The following is a 14,016-nucleotide window of genomic DNA, read 5'->3' as shown; positions in this document are numbered from 1 at the left end:
TAAGCAAAACCTTAAGGTAAGGGATACTAAAAATCGTTAAATCGCTCACAATACCTGGGGATATATAACAGTTATTAAACCGTTAAGTTTAAACTTACTTAGAGGTAGTAGAGCAGAGTAGAGGTAGAGTAAATGAAAGATAGAACATGTGGATGTTGCAATGGTCCCCGTTACTCTAAGTTAAGATTCTTATGCTTTTAAATGCAAAAAGGACTAACTAGATAAGAAAGTTCTATTCACCTTAGGATAACTTCAAGGTCCTTAGAAGGCAAGAACGGAAATTACAAATTAATAATTTTTTGTCCAGATTATTTCGATTCCTTAGCGTTTTGTAAGCGCAGGCTCGCTTGAAATCATTAATGCATTTATTGTTTTTTACCTTGCGCTATACCATAAATTCCTACAATATAACAACAGAAGCAATTTAGTGCTTATTTAATAGTATTTACGCTACGCACTACACTTCACCTAATGCTATTTTTCATTGTTTTTCTAAATACGAAAAATGTTGCCTTCTCCCCAAGTAACAGCATATCTTTTGTTGGCGCTCTTGCGTAGAAAAATTAGGCTTTGTGTAGGGCGTGGATCGTAAAAATAAGCCCATACCATGCATTTCCAATAGAATTCGTTTCTAATTGAAAACAAAAAGGCGGGATCTTTAAATGGAACGAACACCAGCTTACTTGAACAGGCACCAGGCAGACAGACGGACTTTCTGTGTCCTGGAATCATCTGCATAAACTTCATTTCCTCTTAATACAGTTGATGTAGAGTAAGAAAAAAATGAGAACAACTCTTTTGCGTAATGATCATTATTAAATTTAGAGCATACGATAGAGTTACAATGTTTTGAATATAGGTGTCGGTTATTTATTGAGATTGGGTTTATTTATTATTTTATATATATTTATTTATTTATTTATTTATTCAGTAATTTAGATATTTAGTAATTTATTTATTTATATATTTATTTATTTATTTATTTATTTATTACCCTTAGCCAAAAACGCGCATATTAATCAACGTCTTTGTATTTATGAATGTTTAGACATTTAAGAAACAACGAAATTATTAATTTTCTCAGTGAAATCATTGCTTTGTGCCGAAAATATTTATTTCATATATAGTTTATTTATTTTTTTATAATTTATCGACATATGTAATTTATTTTACTATATAAGCGTTTTACACATTTATTTATTTATTTATTTATTTATTTATTTATTTATTTATGCATACAATTGATTATAAGTAAGATTTATTTATTTATTAGCATTAAAGTTGCTTTTTTCTTCATTTTGTTACCCTCTAATATTTATTCAAAAATTTATTTATTCCAATAATCAAATTAATCAAACGAAGCATTTTCTTTATTTCATAATTGATTGATTATTTCTATTGGAAAGTAATACATTGTGCAGTGAGTTAACTACGTGGAATCAATTTCCAGCAAACCATTGACGCATCGATATTCTCGTTAAACTTTCAAATTTTTTGCCTAAATTTCCCCATCTGATCCATCAACTGTTTTGAAATGTCAACTTTTCAGTTCTTTAATTTTGAAGCTTAATCGGAAGCGTTGAACTTTGTTTACGAATTCTTAACTTTATTACATTCGATGGCTATTAACGAATATCGGATGAAGTAGAAATATAAACGCCTAAAGTGAAAACGGACGGATGTTGAAAAAAAAAACTCCGTGAGATCTATGTGCAGACAAACGGGCTTGTAATTGAAGGCTTGAAAACCTGATGAAAAGATAACTAATGGGAAAAATTGATGCAAAAAATTAAATGTCAGCCAAGTGAAGGATATATTGAATAAAAGGATTTCAGTGTTTGTTGCCTATCGCTCTGCTTTGTTACAAGCGCAGTGACAAGTTTCATGTACTTGCATTCCTCGAAAGTGAGTGTAAAACGATAAATAAATAAATGTCATTTCTGATATTTCGAATTCATTAGAGAGGAGAGAGAAGAATAGAAGAAAAATAAAAGTGATAAGAACATCAAGAAAGTGACTCAGCGATTACGTATTAAATAAATGAATAGTTATGACAAGCGAACTCCATCTAAAACCCATTTTCCATTCTCTCCCCCCTTCCACCACTCTATCCATCCTAGTCGCACTTCTCCTTTCATTTTTATTGTTATTCGCCAGCATATTGTCGATTTGTGTATAAATAACTGAATATGATTCAACATCTCAATCAATGTGACAACAGAAACAGCTAGACAATATATATATATATATATATATTTATTGTATGACTTTATACGTAAGTATGTGTTGTGTGTGAATGATGTATATATATATATATATATATATACATATATGAATAACTTATCGAATCTGTTATTTATGCGAGGCAATAAATTCCTCCTTGGGAAAATAAGGATTTTTTATAAGGCTTCTCCATCCATACCATCATCATGAGCCTCATATATAATAAAATCTGAATGGAGCAAAAAATTGAGAACAACTAACATTGTTATTCGTTTAAGTGGCTACATGTGTGCGTGTGTGTGTGTGTGTGTGTATGTATGTGCGCATGTGGGTGTGTGCAACGTCAACTAAAAAATGTCACTGCCATAGTGAAAGAAACGAAATCACACCGTCAATAACACTTATAAGTTGTTATATGGTGTTTTCATTTTTGAAGTGCAACATACAAACACTTTGAAGAAATTTCATTTCCAAACTATGCGAATTACACATAAAATTTACTTATGCAAGTGTATATTTACAAAGAAATTTGAAGGCATACGGTACAATTACTTCAGCATCGCGATCAAAGTTCAGTTTGTTCTTTTTATGAGTCTCAAAAGTTAATTGAATATTTCACTCTTTCAAAGATATTGAATAGCAGTCGGTAGCAAACAGAAGAATTCTTGTTATTTACGTCCTTTAAATAATCAATATTTGCATCCAAAAAGAAATCATTTATCTCCTAACCTAAAATCATATAAACTTATATTCCGTTGAGTTAAATCCTACGTCGTGTAGTATACTTAGAATAAAAAATAATTTTTGTTAAGTAATCTATATTCTCCATGTTGCATAATAAGACGTACAATTTTCGACACGTAACGCAACCAATACAATAGAAGGCACCTTTAAAAACTGACCAGCGGATTGGAGTCTTTTCATTATTATAAAAAAAAGCCTGCCTTTGTTGGCAATAAAAACAATTCTCGATTACTTAAACACAATAAAAACCGTCATTCCCCCCGTAATATCCTTATATTTTTTTAATCTTTTTCTTTTTGCAGATTCTTCGAAAAAGAGAAAAAAAGAAGTAAAACTCTATATAGCAGCGGGCAATAAGTCTACTACTACTACTACTACTACTACTACTACTACTACTACTACTACTAGACAGAAACGTTTCCTAAATTGATCTAAGCATGTCTGCCTGTCCCTCTGATATCTGTCCATGTAACTTTATGTTCATGCTAAAAGTCGCAATTTTTGAGACCTTTGACGCACTGAATATACTTTGGGTGGCTCCATTTTTTCGACCGTCCCCATATTACGCTCTATTTTGAAAACTCGTTCTTTTGGTCACTTTTGTCACTTTTGGTATATTTGTATCGAAGCGAGTGAACAACTGTTTTAATCGAATTTGTGTAGGATGCCTAATAGTCAGCTTTGACCGGTTATAACGCTATTACTTGTGTTTGCCGTATTTTAGTCACATTTAGCAAACACATCCGCGCGTAACTCTTTTTTAAGAAACGCAAGTTCTTTTGTCAATCTTCATGTGAAGCACTTGTAACGTCAATCAACGATAACAATTTAAATATGTTAATATAAATGCGAATATGTACATCGGCAAAATGCACGTTGAAAAATTGGCTTTGAATTTATGTCGAAAGTATTAATTTAATGATATTTAAAAAGTAGATCCTCTCTCGCCCTCAGCAATCATTATTCACATTTTTCTCCACCGATTTGCATACAGTGAGAAAAAAACCATAAAACTTGACTTTTCCCATGAAGCCAATCAAATTCATGTTCAAGACCTTTAATAAAAAAATCTTTTATAAAACAAGTAGAAAAGCTGCAGTAGGTCACAGCCTGCCATTAAATGCTCCCCGCACCACCCTACAGTTATTCTTACAACGACTTTTTTAAACATGAGATCTTTCACGGAAAATGGTTAAAAAGGTAGTGCGCTTCGAACCATTTTCACTAGTGTACGGCCTTGTAGCAGAGTACGTCAGTATGCCAAATTTCATCAAAATATCTCAATAATTACAGAACAAGAAAGATAGACGGGGGGTCGGACGGACTAGCTTAAATCAATGCAAAAAGCAATCTGAATCGATGGGTATAATAAAAAGTGGCTCCATCCCAAGGTCCTTCCGGGTACTGCACAGATCCGTATAAAGTTAATATACTCTATACCACAAGTGGTGCATGGTAAAAAAACTTGAAAGCTTCGATTTAGTTTACGAGCTATACGCGACGCAGGTAGAAATCAATCAAAGCGTCTCATGAAAATTTAACGTCATCCGCAATCTTGAAGATTTTGCACTGTTTTGAACGTGTTTTTTTGAGGTCAATTGCAAGTCCGATCGATTGAACTTATTCAATAATGTACCGATCTTGAATAATTTTTCTCCTCAATTTTTGCAAGTTTAAAATCGGATTCGAAAACATCTCTTATTCACATTTATCGGTTATTTCTTAACACATACTATTGCATTGACGGTAGACATAGAAACCTCTTATATCCTGCACTAGTATCTCGATGATACTTTCCAAATGCGTTCTATTAGGAAATTTCTTTCAGTTATATACAGTATTAGTTATGTAGACCAGGCTAATGTTTATTTTGTAAAAAACGTTTACTGTAGTGAGCATATAAGACGTATATTGCTTTTCTATTTCAAGATATGTAAAAAACCACTTGAAGAAATACATGCTGTGTGTGGAGTTGGTGTTACAGCAAAACGCACTTGCCAACGTTGGTTTGCGAAATTTCGTTCCGAAATTTTTTAGCGAAGCTTTACTGCATTCGGGCCAATTGAAGATTATGATTGAAGCTGGTCGAAAGATAACAAATCGCGACATTGCATTAAAACTTGATTCATTCAAGACAGTAAAAGTTTATTCCTTATATATGAAAAAAAACTATTTGTATTATAACAAAAAACCGAAAGAACCGAGCTGCCTGCTATCCATTTATATTAATGTAAACGTTTTATGCTATCATTCTTTACCTATTTGTCTACGAAGTAATTCGAACTGTATTGAGTTCATGATTTGAAATATATTCCATCAACCCAACTGCTTACAACTTGCAAATTTTAAATGCTAAAGTGCGCACATATATGCATATATATATATATATATATTTATATATAATTGGTTTTTCCAAGCGAAAAATTTTCTTAATTTGATCTGCGCAATGTGAATGGCAAAGGCACTGGTATAAATATAAAAAGTTTTTCCTTTTGTGTTGTGAAAGAAGAATACGCAAGCTTTCTTTTTTGAAGGATTATTGAAAACGGGAACTTTTAATGACGCCACCGAAACAAATTCACCTCCAAAAACAATTTGTACACGGGAATGCAGTAAACAATCTTCTATTGAATGCTATTGAACGTTAGAAATTTTTACACGCAAAGTTATTGAACTTACGAGTTTATTACAACAAAAATAACAAAAACGAAATTTTATGGAGAATTACTTGCTTAGTTCCCAAAGTCGATATTTCCGTTAAAGAAGCCTGTTTTTTTCAAGTAGCACGTACATGACATGACCACTATATGTGACATTTCTATTAACGTAGCTTGGGAAACGATCTTATCGATCCGGCTATCAGATATCGGATGTTAGTGACCATATAATTTATTATTTTATTTCAAAGTTTAAAATGATTTGCATGATACATATATAAACATTCGTAATCCTATATAGGAGTATGTGTAAGCATATCAAATTGTCCTATTTTACAATAAGTTTCCCATAACTTTGGGAGACACGTCTCTATCTCTTGCAACTGTTAGCAAATATCCTCTACACTGCTTATGTCTCTCCATTGAGATGTGCATTGGGAAGCCAATACAGGTACCCTTCCTCCCTGTATTAGAACTTTCTTTGATGTTTCCTTCCAGTATAAGCCGCAGCAAATAGTATTTTTGGCTTCGCATTATGCGAGCAACATATGATGTTTTCCAGTGATCACTATCTTGACCGATTTTTCGAAGTACTTCCCTATTTGTTACTCGTTCGGGTCTAGGGTATTTTTATATACCTACCTACACCTATAACTACATTTCGAAGGCTTAATGTCAGCTACCTTCAAAGTCGATTACTTTCACCCGATATCTCAATAAGATGTAAATTTAAAAATGATTAATGATAAGACGTAGGAGAAATTATAGGTTAAGTTATTCATAAACATCAGCAGCATTTGATTTCAATGCAATTATTTGTAGTAACAGACTTCTGAACTTTTGTAGTAAAATAATTTGCACCAACAGTTCAGACAATTCGATATGAGCGAAGAAATATACATAAATAATTTGCAAAGAAAAAAATAAAAGAGGAAAGAAAAAAAAGAAAAATAAATATTTGAATAAAATTGCCAATGACTCTGTTGAAGGGAAGGCATCCGTGGGAAGCTTATACAACAATATACATACACTATTACATATAATAACTCAAAATGTTATAATAATTTGAGTAAAATGATTGTGAATGTGGCTGGTCTTATGAGTTTGTTCGCAACTAAAAATACTAAATTCAATTTATTTAATAGGATTTGTAAAGAGTAAGAAGCAGACAAAGTTGGGTGAACTTGGGCGAAAAATATGATTATTGCAATGAAATGAAGTTGAAAATATGATTTGCTGTGTTAATTCGATTAGGAAAATGTATGAAAACTTATTCTGGCAAATGCGCTACTATTCATTATATATAGAGAATTCTAAAAGTAAAACCACAGTGCAATTTAAAGACAAAGACTTCTCTAATATTTCTATGAAATTCAAATCTCAATTATAAGTCTATATATATACAGATTGGACTATGGTTTAATTTAATCAAGACATTTCTCTCAACCTTTGTGACTCAATTAACCACATTCTAGCCTAGATGTCCTAACATATATGTTATACAAAGAGTAAAAAGTACTAAATAGGGAATAACTTTAGTTAAATCTCAAATGAACGAAAGAAATATGCATATGAACGGCTCAATATTTCTCAAACTAGTTAGTAGGCAATCGAAACACTGTCGTAGTTTGATAAAACAAAAATAGAAAAGACAACAAAGAAGATATCATCATTAAAAGTCATATCAATTTGAAATACACAAATGCACAAAATTTGTATCTGTGTCCACTATGTATATGTGTATACGAATGCTGCAATAATAGCGCATAAAGAATGAAATATTTTATTTTCTTTCTTTCTTTTGTGCTCTAAAGCAACTGAAAAAATTGTAATGAAGCACATACCGTTGCTTTGGCTACCGACTGGATACTGAAATCATCATTTAAGAAAAGAAACAATTTATCATGAACCGTGTCCGTAAATATCATTAACATTTCATGAAAAAAGGATTTGAATTTCTGATTTTTTTCTAAACTTGTGTTCACTTAAACACAGTAACCCGCTGTTCCCGTGAAGAAGCAAATTTGCCTTAAAATTGTTTTGAATTATAACGAAGGAAGATTCAAATCGAAGCGGCCGGTGCTTAACTAGTAAAAGTGTAGTTTCCATGTTTCCACTGCACCTGCGTTGGAGATTTAGTCAGTTCCCGGGTAATTTACGAAGGAATTCCGGCACCATCCCACTTTGCAAGACAACTCTCCAAGATTGGAATACCAGTTATGAAAACTTGGGACGGGTCGAAATCTTCCGCTATGGGCAAGGTGAGGCCTATCAGACTCCTTTAATTATCCACAGTTAGGGATAACCATCGTCACGACAAGTACTCCCCGAAAGGTCCCACTTAGCAGTCCGACCTCACATGCCATTTCCATCGAAGTATCTTACTGCGCTAAGCACTCCTGCTTAGTTATAACTAAGCATATGTGGTATAGGATAAATAGGCTACCAGACCAATGTGGATCCCATTATTTTACTCTGCAATGCATTAAGATTATCAATTGACCTTAATATTAAGATTAAAATCTATAGCACCACAAATTCGGAAAGAAGTTAAACCGTAAGTTTTTAGTTAATTATGACCGGATTCATGGATTTAACTAATTACATTAAATTAATTTAGATTTCGGCAAAGTCAAGAGAGTTCCGCAAAGGCAGGCTAGCATGCCTTCGGCTTACTAGCACTTATCAAGATTACGTATATGTTTTCGTTGCATATTTTAAAGCATTAGAAATATTTGATAAACCGACTTCTTGTGGTAGTTATTAAGAGAATATTGTTCAATAAGTGAAAGACCAGTTAGGTAAATGCATTTATGAAAAGCTATTCACTCAGAAAATCTAAAATAAAAAAACCAAGTAAAAGAATGAAAGAAATCAAATTTAAGAGAATAATATGAATAAAATTGGTTTCTTCTCCCGCTTCATTTTTCATATCATAATTTATGTTAGCTCATTCGAGCTGGCGTTTTAGTTCAGTTTTCCTATTTTTTTCTTTTTAAACATCATTAATACATAATTTATGTAATATGATAAACTCTTTATAGACGTCATTAAATGCAAACAAAAACTGCAAGGACGAGTTTCTTCACATTTAGACGAGACAGAAAGAAGGTCGCAGCGTAGGTGTTGCTACTTGCCCTGAATATTGGTTGGTTTTTTAACTCGATATTCGAGCGGTCGAGACTTTGAATAAATAAGCGAATTATAATTAAAATGTACTCGCAGCGCGTTTAATTCTCCTTGTGCGTAGGGATGAGGACATATATACTCATGTCATGAACACTGGCCACTTTTGGTAGGCACTCATAGACGGCAATAATTTTCACTTAAATTAAATGAGCAGAGTTAACAGACATTTCTGGGATGCATTGCACTTCTTGAATGGATAAAAAAAGCAAGAGGACCCTTGCCATTTACATAGATTATAAAAAGGGAAACTTTTTGCACGAAAATAATACTATCCTTTGATCCATCTTAGCCTTATTATAAAGATTTTAATTTTCTTATCACAAACGTTCGATTTAAAAACAATAACCAATCAAAGGTTTTGTCCAAATAGATTATTAAGTGGATCCTGCATACTAAAAGAATTAAGGATTAATATTAGTTTGGGGAAAAAGAAATCCATTATTTTTTCGGTAGATGGCTGCACTGATAGATTTCTCGTAAAGTATCGATCAAACAGTTTCAGATTTATGCTCGTTGGAAAGGTGACATTTCGCAGTAAAAAAAATTCTTTTGCTGTTTTTTGTTTGGTGCATTCAGTTGTGAGTTACAGCGTGTTAAAAATGGAAGTGAACAAAGAGAAAATTCGGTACATTTTACAGTTTTTCTTCGACAAAGGCGAAAATGCAAGCCAGGCGTCTAAAATTGTGAATGGTGTTTATGGTTCCGATACTGTAACAGCCAATTATGTGCAATTTTGGTTTAGTAGATGCACCTCGCACAGGTAGGCCGGTCGTCGAAAATTCGATAAAATCGGAGAAATAATCGAAGTTGACCGGCATGTTAGCAGTCGTAACATCGCCCAGGAGCTAAAAATCGACCATAAAACAGTTTTAAACCATTTACACAAAGCTGGATTCAAAAAGAAGCTCGATGTTTGGGTGCCACACCAGTTAACAGAAAAAAACATGATGGATCGAATTTCCATCATGCGAAGCCTTGGCCAAACGGAATGAGATAGACCCATTTCTTAAACGGATGGTGACTGGAGATGAGAAATGGATCACATACGATAACCCTGTGCGAAAACGATCGTGGTCAAAGAGCGGTGAAGCACCTCAAACGGTGGCCAAACCAGGACTAACGGCCAGGAAGGTTTTGCTATGCATTTGGTGAGACTGGAAGGGGATTATTTATTATGAGTTGCTTCCATATGGCCAAAAGCTAAATTCTGATCTCTACTGTCAACAACTGGACCGTTTGAAGATAGCGATTGACCAGAAACGGCCAGAATTGGCCAACAGGAGAGGTGTCGTATTCCACCAGGATAACGCTAGGCCACACACGTCTACAGTGACTCGCCAGAAACTTCGGGAGCTTGGTTGGGAAGTTTTAATGCATCCGCCATACCGTCCGGACTTGGCACCAAGCGATTATCATCTTTTTCTTGCATTGCAAAATTTCTTCAATGATAAAAAATTGGAATCTAGGCAGGATTGTGAAAATCGACTACTAGAGTTTTTTGCAAATAGAGACCAGGACTTCTATAAGAGTGGCATTTTGAAAATACCTTTAAAATGGCAACAAATCGTATAACAAAACGGTGCATATTTGACCCAAATCGCACAATCCGACGCATGTTAAATAAAGTCCTGAAGTTCATATAAAAATAATGGATTTCTTTTCCCCCAAACTAATATTAGAACATTATAAGATTTGCAGCCCCCGCGCTACTATGCTTGCACTCAATACATTAAATGCCGAAAGTTAATCTATAATCCAATAAAAATAGCACTTAGACGATAATCTGGGTCACAATACAACCACTTAATTACAAATATATATTTATTATAAAAATTTCTATCGCGGTCTTATTTTTTTGCAATTAATAAAAGCTCGTTTACGAGCAAACAACAATTCCGTGAATAATTATCAATGCTTGCAACTTTAAGTAGAAATTATCTTTGTTTTCAGCCAAGTTCCCGCTGCGTAGGTTTCAACTTTCTAAAAAAAAGGCATAAAAAGTGTAAAACAAGAAACAAAACAAATATATATATACAAAGGAAGGTACAAAGCTTTCAGTCAACGGAACGGACGGAACGACAATGATCATCACAATAGTTTTCAATGACAGAATTGAAACAAAAAATGACGAGAATTAAAGTAGAAAAAATCCAGACCTAATTGTTCATAAAAAGTGCTGACTATAGCCCAAACAGATGCAGCATAATTTCTGCTGTTGTGTTGAACAAATATCAAAAGCAATTTTCACATCTGCATGTTTGATTCAATTAAAAAAGATTGAAAGGACTTGATAAGCAGCATGTCGCTAAAAATCAAAAACTATACGAAAATATGACAAACTTTATCGGGTACGTATGAAATTTCTTTATTTTATCGTGACAGCGGCGACAGCATCGCCAAGACTACGTGAGTGAACCATTCTCTAACATTTGTTTAAATTAGCAAATTTTTTTTGCTTATGAGATACTTCGGGGCTTCTAGAATACGTGGAAAAGACATTTTTACCTGCACGAAATTTTTCACTTGAAATTGTGTGCTTTTTCCGGAAGAGACCACTTGCGTACTATGAACAGTTGCAGGCAGTTACAGCCTACATTTTTCTCTATTGATTTCTGACTTTTCTAATACACTAAAGGGCGACTTCAGAAGGAATTTATGTCCGTATAAAACCGCTTCCAAAAAATAACACGTTCGTGTAGCTTCACCGGGAGAACACTTGCATGGATACGAGGCTGAGAGCGATTTGAAATTTTTGCCAAGACATTTAAAATGAAGTTTTCGATATTGATAATGCATCCGACTATTAAATTACACAATTTCTTGCCGTGAAAGTGGCTCCAAATGGTCGTGGAAAGAAAACGACGGGGAATACTTGCAAGTGCAGTTTTGTGGTCCTGGAAATGCCGGCAATAATGGAAAAAAATGACAAAAAATTTATTACAGTAAGGAAACAGGGCTCTCACACTATCTAAAAGCGATTTTCTCGAAAATTGATTTGTCGAAATGGTACGCAGCATAACTCAAACAATATCCGCTTTTTCCAGTCGAATTTTTTACAATATCGTTAAAACTACATTCTGAAGAGAAATACGTACGATTTTTTGATAAATGAGTTTAAATATTTTTTATTGATAAAAAGTAGATTTTTTCACTCAAGTACTCGCCCTTCACTTTTTCTAAAAACCCATACGTATTTCTCTAGATGTAGTGGTAAAGATTAGATTTTTTTTTTTTTTTTTTTAATACCAATATACGCTGGCTAGGTGGTGCGTCGCGCATCCCTTCAAGCAAAAATGTTCCCAAATTGAAAAAAAAACGTTTTTTTTTAGGATGTTACAATGGATTGCCGCCTTAATAGGTGAAATTTATATTATAAATAATATCCACCTATGGTATAATTGAGGTCAACTGGTAAATATCCTTTAACCTAAGTAACCTATTCAATGGCTTGGTAAATTTGTCTCCTTTTGTTTGCTTTTATTTTGTCTTTTACATAAATAAAAATAAAATTGGAACCAGGTCCGAAAATTCCACTATTTTCTTTATGTTCTAACGGGCATGTCTGGAATAGACATAACGACATTCTCCGCAAGCGAAAGCAGAAACGAACGTGATTCGTATTGTCACTTGATCCAAATAGTGTCCATGTTAAGTATGAAAAACCCCTACGCTATTCTAAAAATATCTTTGCACTTAATTAAAGTGATAGTTTGGCTTGGCTTGCGACATGCAAGAAAAAACGGTTTCGCACTATCATGTCCCAAAAATAACAAATTTTTTTCCCCTCTTGCCGTTTTCTGCTTATCTGTAAATTTTCTCTTCTTACACCCACTACCGAAGTATGGTGGCTATACTCCTTTTGTCATAGCCAAAAGGGAGCTTCAGAAAATCTTGATCAGCGTGAAATTTTGAGTCGATTCAGCTATATCTGTCTGTGTGGAGTGTGTTGTTAACACTCCCCTTGTCGCAGAAGTGAAGATAAGACCTCAACTTTAGTAAAAACATTGGAAGGTTCTGCACGCAGGTCGCCATTAAAAACAGGCCAAATAGGTCAAGATACACACACGCCCGCAATAACGCGTAAACTAAACGTATCTCTGTTTTTCTAAGCAAAAAGTTTAGCTCATTAGGCTGAAATTTTCTACATTTACTTTATGGACAACTCCACTATTTACGTGCAAAAATTGAAAAAATCGTCCACGCCTACACAAACTTACTTAAATGTTCTTTTAAACTTTTTTTTTACATTTTAGTAGTATTATCATAAGCTAAAGAAGACAGAATGTTTAAAACTACTTTGTATGGGGATACATTATCCATCTGAAAATACGTTAATTCTGAAATAATTATGGTGGACACCACAACGTGATGGGCTAGTTTTTTTTTATTGCAATACTAATTTTTTCTTAAAAATTCACAATAACAAAACTAAGCGTTAATTCTAATATAAGTCAATTACATTACATAAAATATTGGGACGTTTAGAAAAGACCGAGTTCTTGGTCGTTATAATCTTAAGTGCCTCAAGTTTTTATGTGCAGTCATTATAACAGTGATCATAATAAATGTTATGGATGGTGGGTATGCGAGATTCGGCCTCAGCCGGAGATAACTTTCGTTTTTGTTTCATTTTGGATTAAATAAATAAACGATTAAATGCAAAACACACTAAATATTGATAGCATCCAAAATCAATTATAACGTAAGTGAATAATCTGAACAATGAACGAAAGTGATTGCCTTGTAAGTCTTGTTCAAATGTACTTTTGAGGAGGAACAGATGTTAAAAAAAGGAATTGTGGACATCTTTGCAAGTTTGAAGGAATTTCAGATATCTTTGTGGGTGTACGGTATTGCCTCTTTGCACGGAAATAATTGAGCAGAACGAATGCGCAACAAATGGCAAGTTTCAAGGCTTTTGCAAAAATTTGCAAAAAAAAAACAAAATATCTGCACGTAAAATATATAACGCATTTGTGATGAAAGGGGGAGGGGGGCGCAACGTGAATCCATAATGAGCCATCTTGTTACTTTATTTTTTATAATTTAGTTTATGTTGCACGGTATGGTCTCCTGCTAACTTTATCTGGCATCATTGCTTCGCACTTTACCGAACATTTATTATTTTAGTTTTCTGCGTCCAAAGGCTTTTTTTTTTTTCTGTTTTTTTTTTTGCAAAAAAACAACCTTTCACATACAACAC

Source organism: Glossina fuscipes, unplaced genomic scaffold (genome assembly GCF_014805625.2).
Source record: "Glossina fuscipes isolate IAEA_lab_2018 unplaced genomic scaffold, Yale_Gfus_2 109, whole genome shotgun sequence".
Classification (NCBI taxonomy): domain Eukaryota; kingdom Metazoa; phylum Arthropoda; class Insecta; order Diptera; family Glossinidae; genus Glossina; species Glossina fuscipes.
This window is presented reverse-complemented; position numbering follows the sequence as displayed.